The sequence below is a fragment of the Pogona vitticeps genome, chromosome 4, assembly GCF_051106095.1.
Source record: "Pogona vitticeps strain Pit_001003342236 chromosome 4, PviZW2.1, whole genome shotgun sequence".
In the NCBI taxonomy this organism is placed as follows: domain Eukaryota; kingdom Metazoa; phylum Chordata; class Lepidosauria; order Squamata; family Agamidae; genus Pogona; species Pogona vitticeps.
The window spans coordinates 26,818,432-26,834,206 of NC_135786.1; the positions used below are offsets into that span (position 1 = coordinate 26,818,432).

A 15,775-nucleotide genomic window follows, 5' to 3' on the forward strand; every position below is an offset into this window, starting at 1 on the left:
ATTATAAGCATACAATCACATAGTGATTCCTAGGCAGGAGTGGACTCATTGGATGTGATGTGGTCTCTCAGAGCCAAAATATTCTATGCATGGTCAGAAATTCTCCATTATTATTACTTCATTATTTTCTCAGATCAGCCCCTGTATTTCAAACCATGTCATGATGTTAAGATTTCATACAGTTTGTATTTACTGTTCCCATAGCTCTGCAAGTATTAAAAGAGATTTTCAAATGTTCATTTATGTGGAATCCAGACAGGTAATAAACAAGTAAATGTTTCCTGTACAGGGAGCGTGAATCTGGTTTCTCAGATTTCAGAATATATACATGGAAAAATAGCACAGTAGAGAAAAGACTAGAAAGAGCTGAAAAGGAAAAGGCTAGCAACAGTAGCAAAAAAACCCAACCCATTGAAAATAAAGAAAATTGCAGGTGTAAATTGTAGCTCACACGCCATCTAACAACCTGTGACATATCTTTAAAAACTATCTCTTGTTTAAAGGTTCAGTCTTGGCTTCACCCAATTAAAAAAACATACATCCTGTCAGTCCCGTACTCCAGTGTCAGTTGCCTCATGGTATTCTTAGCATAATTTTTGTATTTCTACTTTTGCAGTTGGATTTGACTTAGGCTACTTCCTAATAATTGAGGTTTGAGGACATAATTGTTCTTATATGCAATTAAGTCCCCACGGCCCAGCTGTCGGCTTTCTGTGAGCCCAGTTGTGAGCCCCTTCTTTTTGAAATCCAGTCTGAAAATCAGGAACTTCTTGATCTATGTAAAGTAAAAACCTTTGCTGCAACATCTTGAACATCACCAGGTTATTGTAGTAGATTTCTTTGTCTTGATTTCAAGTAGATTTCTCTACTTGACAGTTGCAGAAAAACTGCATTCAGGCTTCTGACCCTATTTCTATCACCTTTTGCTTCTTGCCTGCCCTTTTCAATTCATCCATCTAGGCTTTTCTTTTCTTTTTACTACAGGAGTCATATTTTTATATTCTTCCTTAATACCTACCATTTGGCAATAGGATTTGGTGAATGTTTTGGCTGATGAAAAAAAAAGGGGGGGGGGAGACAGCATCCTGGTTTTACAGAGCCTGCCTACATGCTGAAGAATTCTGAATTGCTCAACCAGCTCCACCTGGGACCAGTAGAGGTCACAGTGATCTGAAACTGGTAAAAAGGATGTGTGCATCCAAAGAAAGGGGGAATGGCTATTGACTCTGCTGGTTAGGGTTTCTGGAAGATGCAGAGCATCTAAAGGACCAAATTTGGGAATTTCTGCAGCCAATTAAAAAAAAGGAACTCCTTGGTGGAAAGTGTGAACTGACAAAGCAGAGAAACAACATTTATTTATTAACATAAGTGCATTTGGAGCTTGGTTTCTCTGAACATGAAAACAAATTATATATTTCCACCTCACAATGCATATAGCAAGCCTTGTAATTACTAGGACTAAATAACAGAAACAGATAATATCTTAGCACAAAGTGCATTGTTTGTGTAATTGTTTAGGAAACATTTACTGTTTCGCACTTACACAATGTGTCTTTACTGTGATACTTATTCTGCAATAGGATACTGAGGAGTAGACATTTTCCAATCCAATCCTGCAAACTTCAGAGATTATGAGAAAAAAATATTATCTGAAACAGTCATATTTTCTTTGAAATACGATTCAAAGAATCTAAACACTAATCAGTAGAAACCCTTTTTGGTGATAAAGGTGGTGAGAACTGAAGCTTACTGTACATAGGCGAAGGAAAGGAAAGAAGAAACAATTTGTGTCAGCCTCCCACTGCCAATGGAAGTTCACAGACTTTTCTGCAAGAGACAATGTGCTTCCTGGAAATTGATTCTAAAAACCCTCCATGGAATCAATTAATGCCATTTGTGACTCACAGTCTTCCAGACAAAAGACATTTCAGAGTATCATAGAGTAAAGCCTTTTGCAGTGATGAAATGTGATATAGCCCAATCTTTACATGCTTTTTCACCCACGGCAAAATAAGTATGTTAGCTGAGTAGAGTTTTGTCTGTTTTGATTTTTAAAGTGTCTCTAGTGGGGGGGGGGGGCTAATAAAGACAACAGACAGGAATACTGGCCCTTGAGCTAACTGTACATAATCAAAGTGAAAGGAAAAGCAAGGGAGAGAAGCAGGAGTAGGAGAATGACATTTCTACAAATTATCCACAGAGTTGCAGACATCTTCCTTTTCATGAAAATATATCATTCCAATCCATTAATCTCAGGATCAAATGAAATGTTTCTCTTTCAGAGGACACAACAAGTGAATTATAGGAAGGAAGGACCTTTAAACTTAAAACTATCAGAATGGAAAACCCTGGGATATGGGACTAAACAGTGCTTTGATCACCATGGTAGATGATGTATGCTGGCAACTGAAAAAGGGGAGCACAACTGATTAGTTCTCCTGGACCTTTCAGCAATATTTGATAGCACTGATCATGATATCTTGTTGGATTACAGTGGTGCCTCGCTAAACACCCCGCATGACAGGTTTTTCGCTAGACATCGACTTTCTGCGATCGCTATAGCGATTCGCGAAACAGTGATTCCTATGGAGGAATTTCGCTGGATAATGTTTGGTCCCTGCTTTGCAAACCAGTTTTCGCTAGACAACAATTTTGACAGCTCCCTCCGTGCTTGCAAAACGGGTGTTTTTGGGACCTAAGCTTCGCAAGACAGCGATTTAAACAGCTGATCAGCGGTTCGCAAAGCAGCTTTCCTATGGCCGATCTTCACTAGACAATGACGATTCTTCCCCATTGGAACGCATTAAACAGGTTTCAATGCATTCCAATGGGGAAATGCTTTTCGCTAGACGATTTCGCTAAACAGCGATTTTAGTGGAACAGATTATCATCATCTAGCAAGGTACCACTGTATCTGGCTAGGTCCTTGAATATCACCTAAGGGCAAAAATGGGCTGGATGTGCATGAACAAGCTCAAATAAAATCCTAACAAAATGGAGCTGCTATTGGTCAGTAGAAAGTCAGATTCAGGCATCAGGATTCATTTTGTTCCAGAAGGAGTTGCATTCCCCATGACAGGACAAGTTCATAGTTGGAGAGTACGCCTTGACTTTGCACTGTCGCTGGATTCTCTGGTGGCAGCAGTAATGAGGATAGCTGATGCACAATTCCACTAAACGAGCCAGCTATGATCTTTCCTGAGTCAGCTTGATTAAGCAACAGTTCTCCATGTCTTAATTCCATTTCACTTTGCCTACTGCAATTCACTCTATGTAGGGCTACGCTTGAAGAGAGTCTAAGGTCTTCAATTGGTGCAACATGTGGCAGCTATGCTGCTAACTGGTGCAAAAAGTATTGTGCTCATGTGGCCCTGATACTGAAAGACCTGTACAGTGGTGCCTCGCTTAACGACTATAATCTGTTCCAGAAAAATCGCCGTTAAGCAAAAACATCATAAAGCGAAATAAAAAACCCCATTGAAACGCAATGAAAACCATTCAGTGTGTTCCAGTGGGGTAAAAACTCACTGTCCGGCAAAGATCCTCCATACAATGGCCATTTTTGCTGCCTGTATAGCGAGGAATCCGTCCCTAAGCACAGCGGGGAGCGATTTTAAGCACCCAGCAGCCATTTTGAAAACCCGACGATCAGCTGTTTTTGATCGTCGTAAAGCGAAAATTGGTTCCCAAAGCAGGGAACCGATCTTCGCAAAGCGAAAAAAACCCATTTAGACCATCGTTTTGCGATCGCAATTGCAATAAGATTGTCGTAAAGTGGATTCGTCATAGTGCGGGGCAATCGTAAAGCGGGGCACAACTGTAGTGGTTGCCAATTGTTTACTGGGCTCAATTCAGGTCATTGGTTTTAACCAATAGCTTGGAGCCTGGCTATCTAAGGCAGTGGTTCTTAACCTTTTTGAAAGAAACGCCCCCTTGAGCCATTGAGGAAGTTATCATCGCCCCCTCCCTGCGGTGATGATATCTTTTTATTTATTTATTTGTTTGTTTGTTTGTTTGTTTAAGACACTAAAATCCAATGACCCCTGAAAACAAAATTAAATTCCAAGAAAATGAAATGCCCCCCCAAAAGTAACATTTAATGATTTAGTTGCAAGTGAATTTTAAGACGCAAAAAGGAATATAGAAAGGGCATAAAAACAAATGCAGGAACTAAAAATTTCAAGACAAAAAGTCTGAAACAAAATTAAAATTGGAGGAAAATATATATTCATGCACACTGTAAAAAGGCTGCAGCCATCTTCACAGGTTTGGCTTCTCCAGCGCCCCCCTACCACCCCCCTTCTGCTCCAGCGCCCCCACGCCGCCCCTTTTCGTTCTACCGCCCCCCTGAAAAATGAAATCGCCCCCTGGCGTCCAAGTGAGCTGGATATGCATAGCTTTGATTTTAGAAAAACGAAGTCTGACGGGCAATGCTAGCCATGTTCAGGAGAGCTGTTGCTTGATTTCTGCTGCTCCAGAGGGTAAGAACCAAACTGACGGATTCAAATTACAAGAAAGGAAATTCTGAATGGACAACAGGAGAAACTTCCTAGTGGTGGTAAGAGCTCTTGGAAGCTAATGGGTTCTCCTTCACACAACGTCTTATGCAGAGGCTGGATGCCCATCTATCACCAACACTTTAGAAATTGGACCCTTTAAATCCCATCCTAACATTCTGCATTGAAAAACTGAGAAAAGCAAAACTGAAGGCTCCTCACAATCTCCCCTCCCATAACTGTGGAAAATTTCCGTCATAAATTGGGGGGAGCCTTCTTGCTCCTACTCCCATTCCAGTCCCAGCTAATTGAAAATGGAATGGAGTACAAAACAGCTTCCTGGAATCCTTTAAAAAAACACTTAAGGGCATATTTTAGAACCTTCCTAGAGATCCGGAAGAGTGCTAGGCCCTCAAATTACCAAGCCCAGGCCCTCAAATTACCAATCAAGTTGGTGGTGAAATGGCAAGAATCTCCATAAAGGGTTTCTGCTGAAATAGCCAGATTGAGGGATTGGAGGTGGCGGAGTGGGAGAAAAAAGGGTCAGAAGGCATCCAGCATGTGATTCCCTTTTTTCATCCAACATCGAAACAAACCTGAACTCTAACCAACTGTCTATTCAGAAGCAGGAGATATAGGCCAGATTCAGTTCCCCCTTTTTTCCCACCCTGTCCATTCCAAGGCCAAAAAATTTGTTGGCTGAATATTTCATAGTTAAAGGCTTATGTGCACACTACAAGTACAGCTCCACAGGCACTCTAGTGAACTCAACCCTTTATTCACCTACAGCTGCAAGCCAAGTCCTAATAATAACAATTAAAAAACCCAAAGACTAGTTATTCCAGGAAGGAACTCTTATAAAATAATTCAGTCATTACTAATGCATACCTGGTTTAATGAGAATCAGAAAAAGAAACACAACTTCTAATTCCAGCCCTTGGTGAGAGGGAGAATTCTATGGACAGCAAAAACTACCATATGCTACATCATCAGAGATGGGGGGGGAAAAGTTTTTAATACAAGTTGAAAAATGTCTCCGTCAACATGGCTACTAGCTATGGGATTTTGGAAGCTGATGTCCACAAAGGCAAGGTTTTTCCATCTCAAGCCTTTGTATTAAATTTTTACTGTTTCCTTACAGATAATCATAGAAATTGTTTATTAATGTTCTCATGTTTGAAACTAATGAAGGAACAGACTCCCTTATTCTGCCATCCAGGTTTCCGCTCCTCCACATTAGGAAAGGCAATTAAAATATGTTTCATTAAAAAATAATTCAATTGGAAAAATGATTTTTAAAATGGCTGAAATCCTTTTCCATAATTTATTCTGTATAAGGCTGATGACATCATCAGAAACAACTATTTCTGAGAAACAAACAATTTTCAATCTGCCCCCCAAAACACATGATGCTCCTATAGCATTATAGTCCATAGGGGACCATGAGATGGGAAGGAAGTCTTCAAGTTAAAAAAAATTTGCCACCACTGGGTGACTTACAGCAATTTCTGAAAGTAAAGACTTCCTCTCCCATTCTGAGGCCCCCACAACTGTTTCACCAGCACAAAAGTGATTGCATAAGGATCTTGGGACTTCCAAGGGGAATCAGAATTTTTTTAAAACTTCTTTTTGCAACACATTCAATAAAATATTAACATTTTACAGCATTTGGTTATTTTGGAAAAAGTGTTATTAGTACTAAGGAAAGGCTTTGCCTTGACCACCTACTGGATTCCTTACTTTTTGTGGGTTTTGGTATTCCTACCTGGTAGGGTTGTTGTACAGGCTTAAACACTTAACCTTGTGAATATGTGGTAACTCCCTGGAGCACTGTGTGGTCGGAGTGCCTCATGTTGATGGCAAGGGTACAGTGGACCCTTGACTTACAGACAGCTTGACTTACAGACTTTTTGAGTTACAGACTTCTCTGGCCGCAAAATTTAGGTTTGACTTGCAGACTGAGATTTGACTTACAGACCAGAAAAAGCCAAAATGGAACAAAAACGGCCTGTTACGGGATTAATCGGTTTTCAATGCACTGTAGGTCAATGGAGACTTGACTTACAGACTTTTTGACTTGACAACCGCCTTCCAATACGGATTAAGTTCTCAAGTCAAGACCCCACTGTACTGGGCAGAAAGATTTTCTGCAGCAATCAGCACATGTAACCCTCCTAGAATTCAGCCCACACCAAGAAATTCTGGGCAGTGGGGCTAAGTGGTTAGTGTGGGCCTCCCTGATCCCGACCATAATCTTGACACTTTCCCTTCATCTTGCATGAACAGATTACCTACATGTGTCGTGTTCTGCTTCACTGCCATACTGACAGTTCAAACTTCCTTCCCCGTCCTTTCATTTTGTAGCACAAATGGAGCTTCTGAGTATGAAACAAAAGATACTAAAAATTGTTGTACTTAAAACTTTGTAATTTTAATACTGAATACCATCTGCCTCCGATATGAAGGACTACTGTATTTACACTGAGGACTATTCATATATCCTACAAGGAAAATGAAGGGTCTGAGACTTGTCAGACTGCTGCTAAGGGCACTTCCATTTATCTTTTTTTTAAAAAGCAATTTAGGGCTATAGTTTTTGTTTGTTTGCTTATTCGACTAATCTTGGTTTCAGGGATACTTTGCATGTTTGTTTTACTTAAAGGAACTATTTGTTCAGTTCTGGACTTGAAAAAGTATGGATCCAAACTGCTAGACAGTTCAGTGATTTAATTATCTGGTTGTGGAGACAGAATTTGGGAGTGCAATTCCCCACAGTGCCTTCTCGACAGAGGCTAGATTCAAGGATCCACAGGGTCCCTTTTCAGCACTACAGTTTATTTTATTTATTTATTTATTTATTTGATTTGTATCCCGCCCATCTGGTAAGTCGGTACCACTCTGAGTGGCTAGTTCTCAGATTATGATGGTGATTATTAAAATAAAGCATGAACTTAAAAAACATGAGATGTTTTTGCTGCTGGGGAAGAGAAGTTGCTATAGGAAGGAAAGTGAAGTCTGTTCTGAGATTAAAATGATTTTTCTGGTGAACAGAAGAATCTTCCGTGCAGTTAGAAACTTCAGGGAAAGACAGGGTGAGGGAATAAAATAGACAATGTCAGGATTCTGTGGTAATTCCATTCTACTAAATAAAACAAGAGAAAATTCTAGACTTCATTGTGGAAGTTTATGCTCTTTACAAGGGAGATTTATTTCCCTGTCCACTGGGGAAACATACTAAAGATGGTAATTTTAATAGTTTTTTCCTCAAGATAACAAACACACTTAAAATTTTGTTTTAAAAAAACCACAGCTTTTATCAGACTTGTACACACACTCCCCTTTCTTCCTCTATCCAAGTTCCTGGGGGTTCCTTAATAGATTCCACCTACTTCTTCTCATACTGGTCCATGTGTAGGTCTAGGTCTGGAACTAGACACACACAAAAACCAACAGATTATAGAGGAAGAAAAGCAAACCTCCCAACTATTTCTCATAAGTTGCAAATAAACACAGAATGTCACAGCCAACACCAAGCAACCTCCTGGAGGTAAACAGGAAGCCATTCCAGGCTTTACGGCACTCCCACTTGTCTTGAGAACAGCAATGCCCTTGTTCCAGCAACGACGATTATTTTAGCCAGGGCTAGAGGTCACAGATCCCACGCACTGAGGTTTGGTTACACAAACACTCACTCTCCCTTGTCAGTGCAATCATAGTCGGGTGGAATGAGCCTTGAGCAGCTGGAGGAAAATGGCTGGCACAAGGGAAAATACAATAGCCTGGAGGTGGTAATTCGTTCCTGTGGCTTGAGGATGCTCGGAAATAGTCCTCCAAGGGCAACAGATGGATGTCATAATATGGGAACATTATAGAGGCCTGGCAGCACAGAATAAGAGAAGGGAACAGTGGGAAAAGTTGGAGAACACATTTAATATTGTACAAAAGTTACAATGATTTGTCTCTTGAGTGATATTTCAAATGCAAACTTCCCAATTACTTCTCCTCTTAGTTTCATCTTAGTGGCCTTATACATATCCCAAACAGGATGCAAGGAACCACTCAGGCAAAATATTAACTTCTAGTCCCCACCCCCCACCACACACACATCATTTCTGTTCTAATTATTTTTCCAGTGATTGGCAATAAGAACAGCCATGGAATTTACACAAGCCCTGCTTTTAAGGAAATGAGCAGTCATGTGCTCATTCCTCATAGCAGGGGATGGTGAATCTGGCCAATTTCCAGCTCTGAGGGGAATTTTCTTGGTCTTGCCTTCAAAAATATTACAGCTACGTTCAGTCTTGAGGCACTGACTAAAGCAAACTTTGTTTACACAAAACTATTAGTAAACATCTTGGGGGTAGTTCATAAATTAAAGCACAGAAAGCTGCTTTATACTGAGTGAGACCATTGGTCCACCTAGCTCAGTACTGTTAGCTCTGACTGGCAGTTAATCTGGATAGCTCAGTAGTTTATGTATCTGGTTGTGGAGCCACAGGTAGGGAATTCGATTCCCTACTGTGTCTCCTAGGGGAGGAGGCAGCCTGTGAATCTATGAGCAAGCTGCACAGACCCAATATACCCCCAAGGACAAAAGAACGTTAAACCACTTCTGTGCGTTCTTTACCTACAAAACCCTGGAAAGGATTGCAGTAAGTAAGTTAGAATCAACTTGGTGACACACAATTATTTTCCTAACCAGCTCTATCTCTCTCAGTATCTGTTCCCTCTCTCTCTCTGATTAACCAGCCCTATCTCTATCTGCCTCTCATTCCAATCTTTATCTGACTCCTCCTTCTCCCGCCAAGGCTCATGTAACGGCTGACTCTGCCTCCCCAGTCCTCTCACAGGTTCATGCAAATCAGCTCATGAATATGAATGGCATGAGCGACGTGGGCAATCGCCACAGCTACCTTTCTGAGTGAGAAAGGTGATCCATCTAGCCCAGACTTTTCAGATCTGGCAGTAACTCTCTGAGCTTTCAGGCAGGATTCCTGGGACTCACTTGTAGTCTCCCATTGAAGTCCTGCCCAGGCCTGACCTCACTTACCTTCCAAAATCAGATGAGACCACATGTGTTAAGGCTAACTATGACTTTATGGCAGGTGTTTTTGTTATAATAATAATAGAACTGCAGAGCTCAAGGGGCACTATGGATCATAGAGTCCAGCCCCTGTCAAGGAGGCATAGTGGGGAATCAAACTCCCAATCAGATGCCTAAACCACTAAGCTATTTATCCAGCGGTTGTGATTCTCTCAGTAGCCTCACACACAAAGAAAGTATAGCTGAAGTATGGTAAAAACGAACAGTGTCAGTCAATAGGATTCAAAATGGATCTCATTCTTTTTCTGAAGCCTGTCAAATGAAACCAACAGCTAATACAGCCTTGGGAGAAAAGAGAGTGAGGGGCACAGTTACACTAGCAGCAGAGAGTGAAGTAGTGTGTGTCTGCCTAGGAACAATCAGGTTTGATTAGAACAATCTAATCAAGCCTGATCATTCACATAAAAATTCAGAAGGGGTGCCAAAATTTAAATGTTGAGCTAGATTTTATGTTCCAATGCCTTCTTCAAATATTTGCCTGAAGGCATAAGGGCTAAAAAAGCAGAGCTTGGAAGCAACACTGTAAAAGTAAACAAACAAACTGAGAAAATACCTGCAACACATTCTTCTTTAAAGTAATGAGGGCGTATGACAATTTTTTTTACAAAGTAGTATAATGACAAACCACAGCTTCTGTTTTCTTTGACAAGTACCATTTACTTCTTTTTTTTCCTCATTGGCAAGTGGAAATTGCTTTAGAAGACTGTTTTTTTGAGGAGTCTAACACACCCTTATTCTTACTTTTTAGAGGATTTGTTGAGGCTAAGGAAATGGGAATAAGAGGAACAAGGAAAAAAAAACCAGTAAAGAATAAACAAGCTCCAGCTTAAAAGGGGATAGGAAGGCAGAGGTTATACACATAAACCTTCCCACAGCATCCTCCAATTTGTAGGTACCTCTTTAGACCACTATACACTCAACATAGAACCACAGAATAAGGAAGTTGGAAGGGACCTATAAGGCTATCGAGTCCACACACACACCCACACACCTGCTCAACATGGAGGTCCAAAGAGGGTTTCTAAGGACAGCGGACAGAATACACTTCTAAGAGTATGCAGCCAAATGCAGTAAGAAACCCTCTCCACACCTGAATCTATAAAAGTAAAAAAAAAATACCACCATAGAACACAGAGCATCTACCAACTCTTAAGTCAGCGATCCCACCACTTTAAGCATTTTATTAATTGTTGTTTTTGTGGGTTAATGTAAGTTCATAATATGTATAAGTGAGAAAATGTTTAGTGTATGTTTATTTTTCTTTATTATTTGACATTTTATTTTGGTTTGTTGATGTTGATTATTGTTTTATTTTCTGTTTTGAAACACCCAGAGTGGCCTTGGTAGCCAGTACAGAAATAAATAAATAAATAAATAAATAAATAAATAAATAAATAAATAAATAAATAAATAAATAAATAAATAAATACTGGATGGATGGATGGATGGATGGATGGATGGATGGATGGATGGATGGATGGATGGATGGATGGATGGATGGATGGATGGATGGATGGATGGAGATGATGATGATAATGAAGAAACACTCCTTACTAGATAGATCTTTCTACTGTTTTACATCCAAATCTAACTCGCAAAATGCTTACGCATCCAGGAATTTGGTGCTGAAAAGGCTATAAAACTCCTTCTAATTTTTATTTTGATGAACTCTCATAGTACCCAGGCTCAGTCATGACAGAATCATAGTCTCTCCATTCAAATTCCTTCAATTTACCTCACTGGCCTCTCCATGTCCATTTTGCTTCCATATTCCAAGAGCACTTGATACCACAAAACAGTGCCGGGAGTGGATACAAAATTATTTAAAGATTAAGTACGATCCTTAAATAGAGTTGTCTTGAATGTAGCTGACTAGATTCAGAAACCATTAACACCCCCCCCCCGAGGGACCTATTGAAGTCCTTTAACCATGTGCTGGTGACTCAATCTAGCCTCAGTGAAGAGAATTACCACAGAACCACAAACACAGCCATCTGTCAGCCCTATACTGCTCCGGCCAATGCATAACCACAAGCGGGAAATGGTGGAAAGCTATTGTGAACTCAGCTTTGACAACTCAGTCCTTCAGCAGAATCTCTCTGAGCTAGAATACCATGTTACCACAACCCTTCAACTCCAATTCCTTATTCTTTCACGAGGTGCTTTTATTTACATTCCCCATGAACAGAGTATAAACCTGTAAGTGGATCAATATTCAAGAAAGAAAGTAGTATGCCATGTAAGAATGCCAACATTAGGAGTCCTAAGAGTTTTCTATAGACTATGTTTTCTATACCTCCACATTGCTAATCCTCTGTAAAATCTGCAGCTCGGAAGTAACTACCTACAGAAAATACAGTTAAAAGAATCTTTGTTTCAATGTAAGACGTTGGTGTTTGGGGTAGGGAGGATGCCAAGGCGCGGGCAGCTTCTGTCTAGTGAATTTCAGACAATTCAGTCAACAAACACACAGGTGGAACTGAAAACAAACACTCCTGGTTTGACTTTGCAGCCCTCATTTTTGTACTGACATAAATATCAAGCCATGATTTTTGGAGCTCTTGAATTTTTACTGCACCATCTGTAGATCTGTGACACCCAGCCAGAAGAAGATCTGCATGGACCAAAAGCTAAATTTGTGAGTTTTTCTGGGTGGTCAAATAGAGGTAGCACTAAAACCACCCCCCATTTGCATGCAGATGACCTGCAGTAAGTTAATTTGGAAATCAAAAGAAGTAAATAGCTACAAAGTTACTACTTAAGTATGTGTAACATATAAGTTATTTAGACCAGTGTTCATAAGTTATTTATGGATACAAATAACTGGGATACAAAGGAGTTGCCTTATACTTTTGTTAAATAATTTCTTCCTTGACCTTTTAGAGCCAAAGTTTAAAAGTACAGTGGTGCCTCACTAGACGATGATAATCCATTCCACTGAAATCGCTGTTTAGCGAAATCATTGTCTAGCGAAAAGCATTTCCCCATTGGAATGCATTGAAACCTGTTTAATGCGTTCCAATGGGGAAGAATCGCCGTTGTCTAGCAAAGATAAGCCATAGGAAAGCCGCTTTGCGAACCATCGATCAGCTGTTTAAATCACTGTCTTGAGAAGCTTAGGTCCCGAAAACACCTGTTTTGCGAGCGCGGAGGGAGCTGTCAAAATCATCATCTAGTGAAAACTGGTTTGTGAAGCAGGGACCAAACATTGTCCAGCGAAATTCCCCCATAGGAATCACTGTTTTGCAAATCGCTATAGCAATTGCAAAAAGTCAATGTCTAGCAAAATGGATATATATGAAATATTATTAAAGTTCAAATGAATTTAAAATGTTAAAATGATAAGACTACTCTCAACCAGAAGCATCCTACTTCAATAGCATTATCTCAACCACTTATGAGCAGGATTCTGTGTGAGGATACAGAGAGCCATGCGTTAAGGATAACCAAAATTCTTTTATAAATTTTCATTTTGAAGAAAAGGTGAATCATAGAGACCTGAAACTATTTCTACAGAGTTCATATACATCATAAATGCAGATGCTTATTTGTGCACCCAATAAGGAAGAAAAGCACACAATATGGCTGTGAAAGAAAGGTAACTCACCCTTTGGAATGAATGATCACGAAAGCAAACAATTTCAGTAGGTTCATGATAGAGCAAGAAAGGTTAATAAAGAATAGGCAGAATCTTGTTCATTCCACTTGCACAAATACCCATTGAGCAAATGGTTGGACAATTTCTAAACTTGTGAAGGGAGACATCTAGTTACATCTCTTTGCACAAGCTCAGAAACTGTCCAACTGTTTGTACAACTGACCAATAGTGGAAGGAACAAACAATTGTCTGCCCAATAAGCCATATGTTCCTTTTCTCTATCTCTCCTGTTGCTTGCATATCAAGAAGTGTCCCTACCCTAGGTGCACTGCTATAATTCTCACATGTAATTAACTGACCAGCACCAAAATCAGCATCAGAATTACCACCGTCAGTCAATGCTTAACTTAAAATTATTTTGCAGCTAGAGAATGGCAAGATCTGTAAGTAAACCAATGTAAACTATGCCTGGTTTTCCAGAGATCAAATCCAGGGTTTAGATAGTAATTGCCAAGTTATTTAAGTTTTGGTTCTACCCTGTCTAAAATAATTTGTTATCATTTTGCTATGATTTTTGTAATGTTTTGCTCTTCTGCTTTCCAAAAGCAACTAAAATACCTGCTTTTATAGTTACCTTTTTTAAAGAAAAAAAAAAAACATAAGAACACTGCAAGCTTTTGGGTTTTGGTACAAACAACAGCCTCATCCTGTCTTCATCACTGTTGCTTCAGACAAAGCAGCAGAGCATGTGGCAACCCTATAAGAACTCAAGCCAAAACTTGAATCATGCGTCATTCCGCCCCCACTTCCATATCTACAAAAGTAGTTATCCCTCATTAGTAAGGTAAACGTTCCCCTTGACAATTTTTGTCCAGTCGTGTTCGACTCTAGGGGGCAGTGCTCATCCCCGTTTCCAAGCCATAGAGCCAGCATTTTGTCCGAAGACAATCTTCCGTGGTCACATGGCCAGTGCGACTTAGGCACGGAACGCTGTTACCTTCCCACCCAGGTGGTCCCTATTTATCTACTCGCATTTGCGTGCTTTCGAACTGCTAGGTTGGCGGGAGCTGGGAAAAAGGACGGGCGCTCACTCCGTCACATGGATTCAATCTTACGACTGCTGGTCTTCTGATCCTGCAGCACAGGCTTCTGCGGTTTAGCCCACAGCACCACCACGTCCCTTATCCCTCATTAAGTTACAATAATAATGCAACATTTATTATGTATTTATTTATTAGATTTATACCCCGCACCATCAACCAGGCCACTCTGGGAAAAAAGAAATCTATTCCACATAGTTAATCTTTTGCAACTACAGTCATGCCTTGCTTTACGATTGCCCCGCATTACAACGAAACTGCATTACGACGATCTTTTTGAGATCGTAATTGCGATCGCAAAACAATGGTCTAAATGGGGCTTTTTTTCACTTTGCGATGATCGGTTCCCTGCTTCAGGAACCGATTCTTCGCAAAACGATGTTTTTTAAACAGCTGATTGGTGGTTTCAAAATGGCCACCAGGTAAACAAAATGGCTCCCCACTGTTTTCTGGGACGGATTCCTGGCAAGACAGGCAGCGAAAATGGCTGCCCTGTGGAGAATCTTCGCTGGATGGTGAGTTTTGACCCCATTGGAATGCACTGAAGGGGTTTCAATGCGTTTCAATGGTTTTTTTCGCATTACGATGTTTTCGCTTAACGGTGATTTTCCTGGAACGGATTATCGCCGTTAAGCGAGGCACCACTGTAACTACTTCCAAGCTTTGATTGCATTTTGGGCTACCCTTTTTGCCTCATCCTCAAATATGGGCCAGGGGTCAGTGGGAAGGAGGGCAAAAAGGAGATGTGTGTGGCTCATAACTGTTTGGTTCCATCTGCCATTCTCTGGGAAAGATGAACTGCTTTAACAAGACACCAAAGAGGACAAAACTCAATCAAGCAGCAGGAATTACGGTGGTTTAGAGGAGTCTTTTTAAAATTCTTCTTTTTAAAGGACAGGACGGCTGCTCTTTGTACCACAGTGTTTTTGGACACAAATAAAAGGCTTGATAAACCACAGGAATGAAGAGTGCACTCCCTCACTGGCAAAGAATTAAAACATAATGCAATACCGTGGTGGTGGGGAAAGTGCAAAGCAACATGAAGCGATATCTGTATACAGAACAGTCCATTAACATGAAGATGAAAAAGCTGTACAACTACATCTGGAAAGTCGAAGATAAATAAAACAGAAAAAAGCACCCTTTTCAATCCACCACTAGTCTAATAGCATCCTGTCAAAAACAAATCAAACAGAATCTTCACATCTTCGGCACTCATGTAGCTCAAGCAGCAGAACTATCAAGGGGCTTCACGATGGGGACAAACATTTGCCTTTAAGTACATTTTATCCCCGTGGTGCGACTGGATACAAATGTCAAAACAGTTTGCTCAGTCTTTCTTTCCTTTAAAGATACAATCATAGTTAATAGGCTACTAGAAGATTAAAGGGATTCAATAAATATTGCAGTACTGCATTCTTAGGAAGACATCACAATGTCCATATAAAAAGCAAATGTAAATGTTGTCATCCCTAAT

The 15,775-nt window shown here is 40.3% G+C and overlaps 1 protein-coding gene across 4 annotated transcripts in view; it reads right to left on the reverse strand.

Moving 5' to 3' along the window:
* Positions 1–15,775, reverse strand: part of PLCG1 (phospholipase C gamma 1) — a 107,331-nt gene that overhangs the window by 67,333 nt on the left and 24,223 nt on the right. The gene's annotated exons all lie outside the window — the stretch shown is intronic.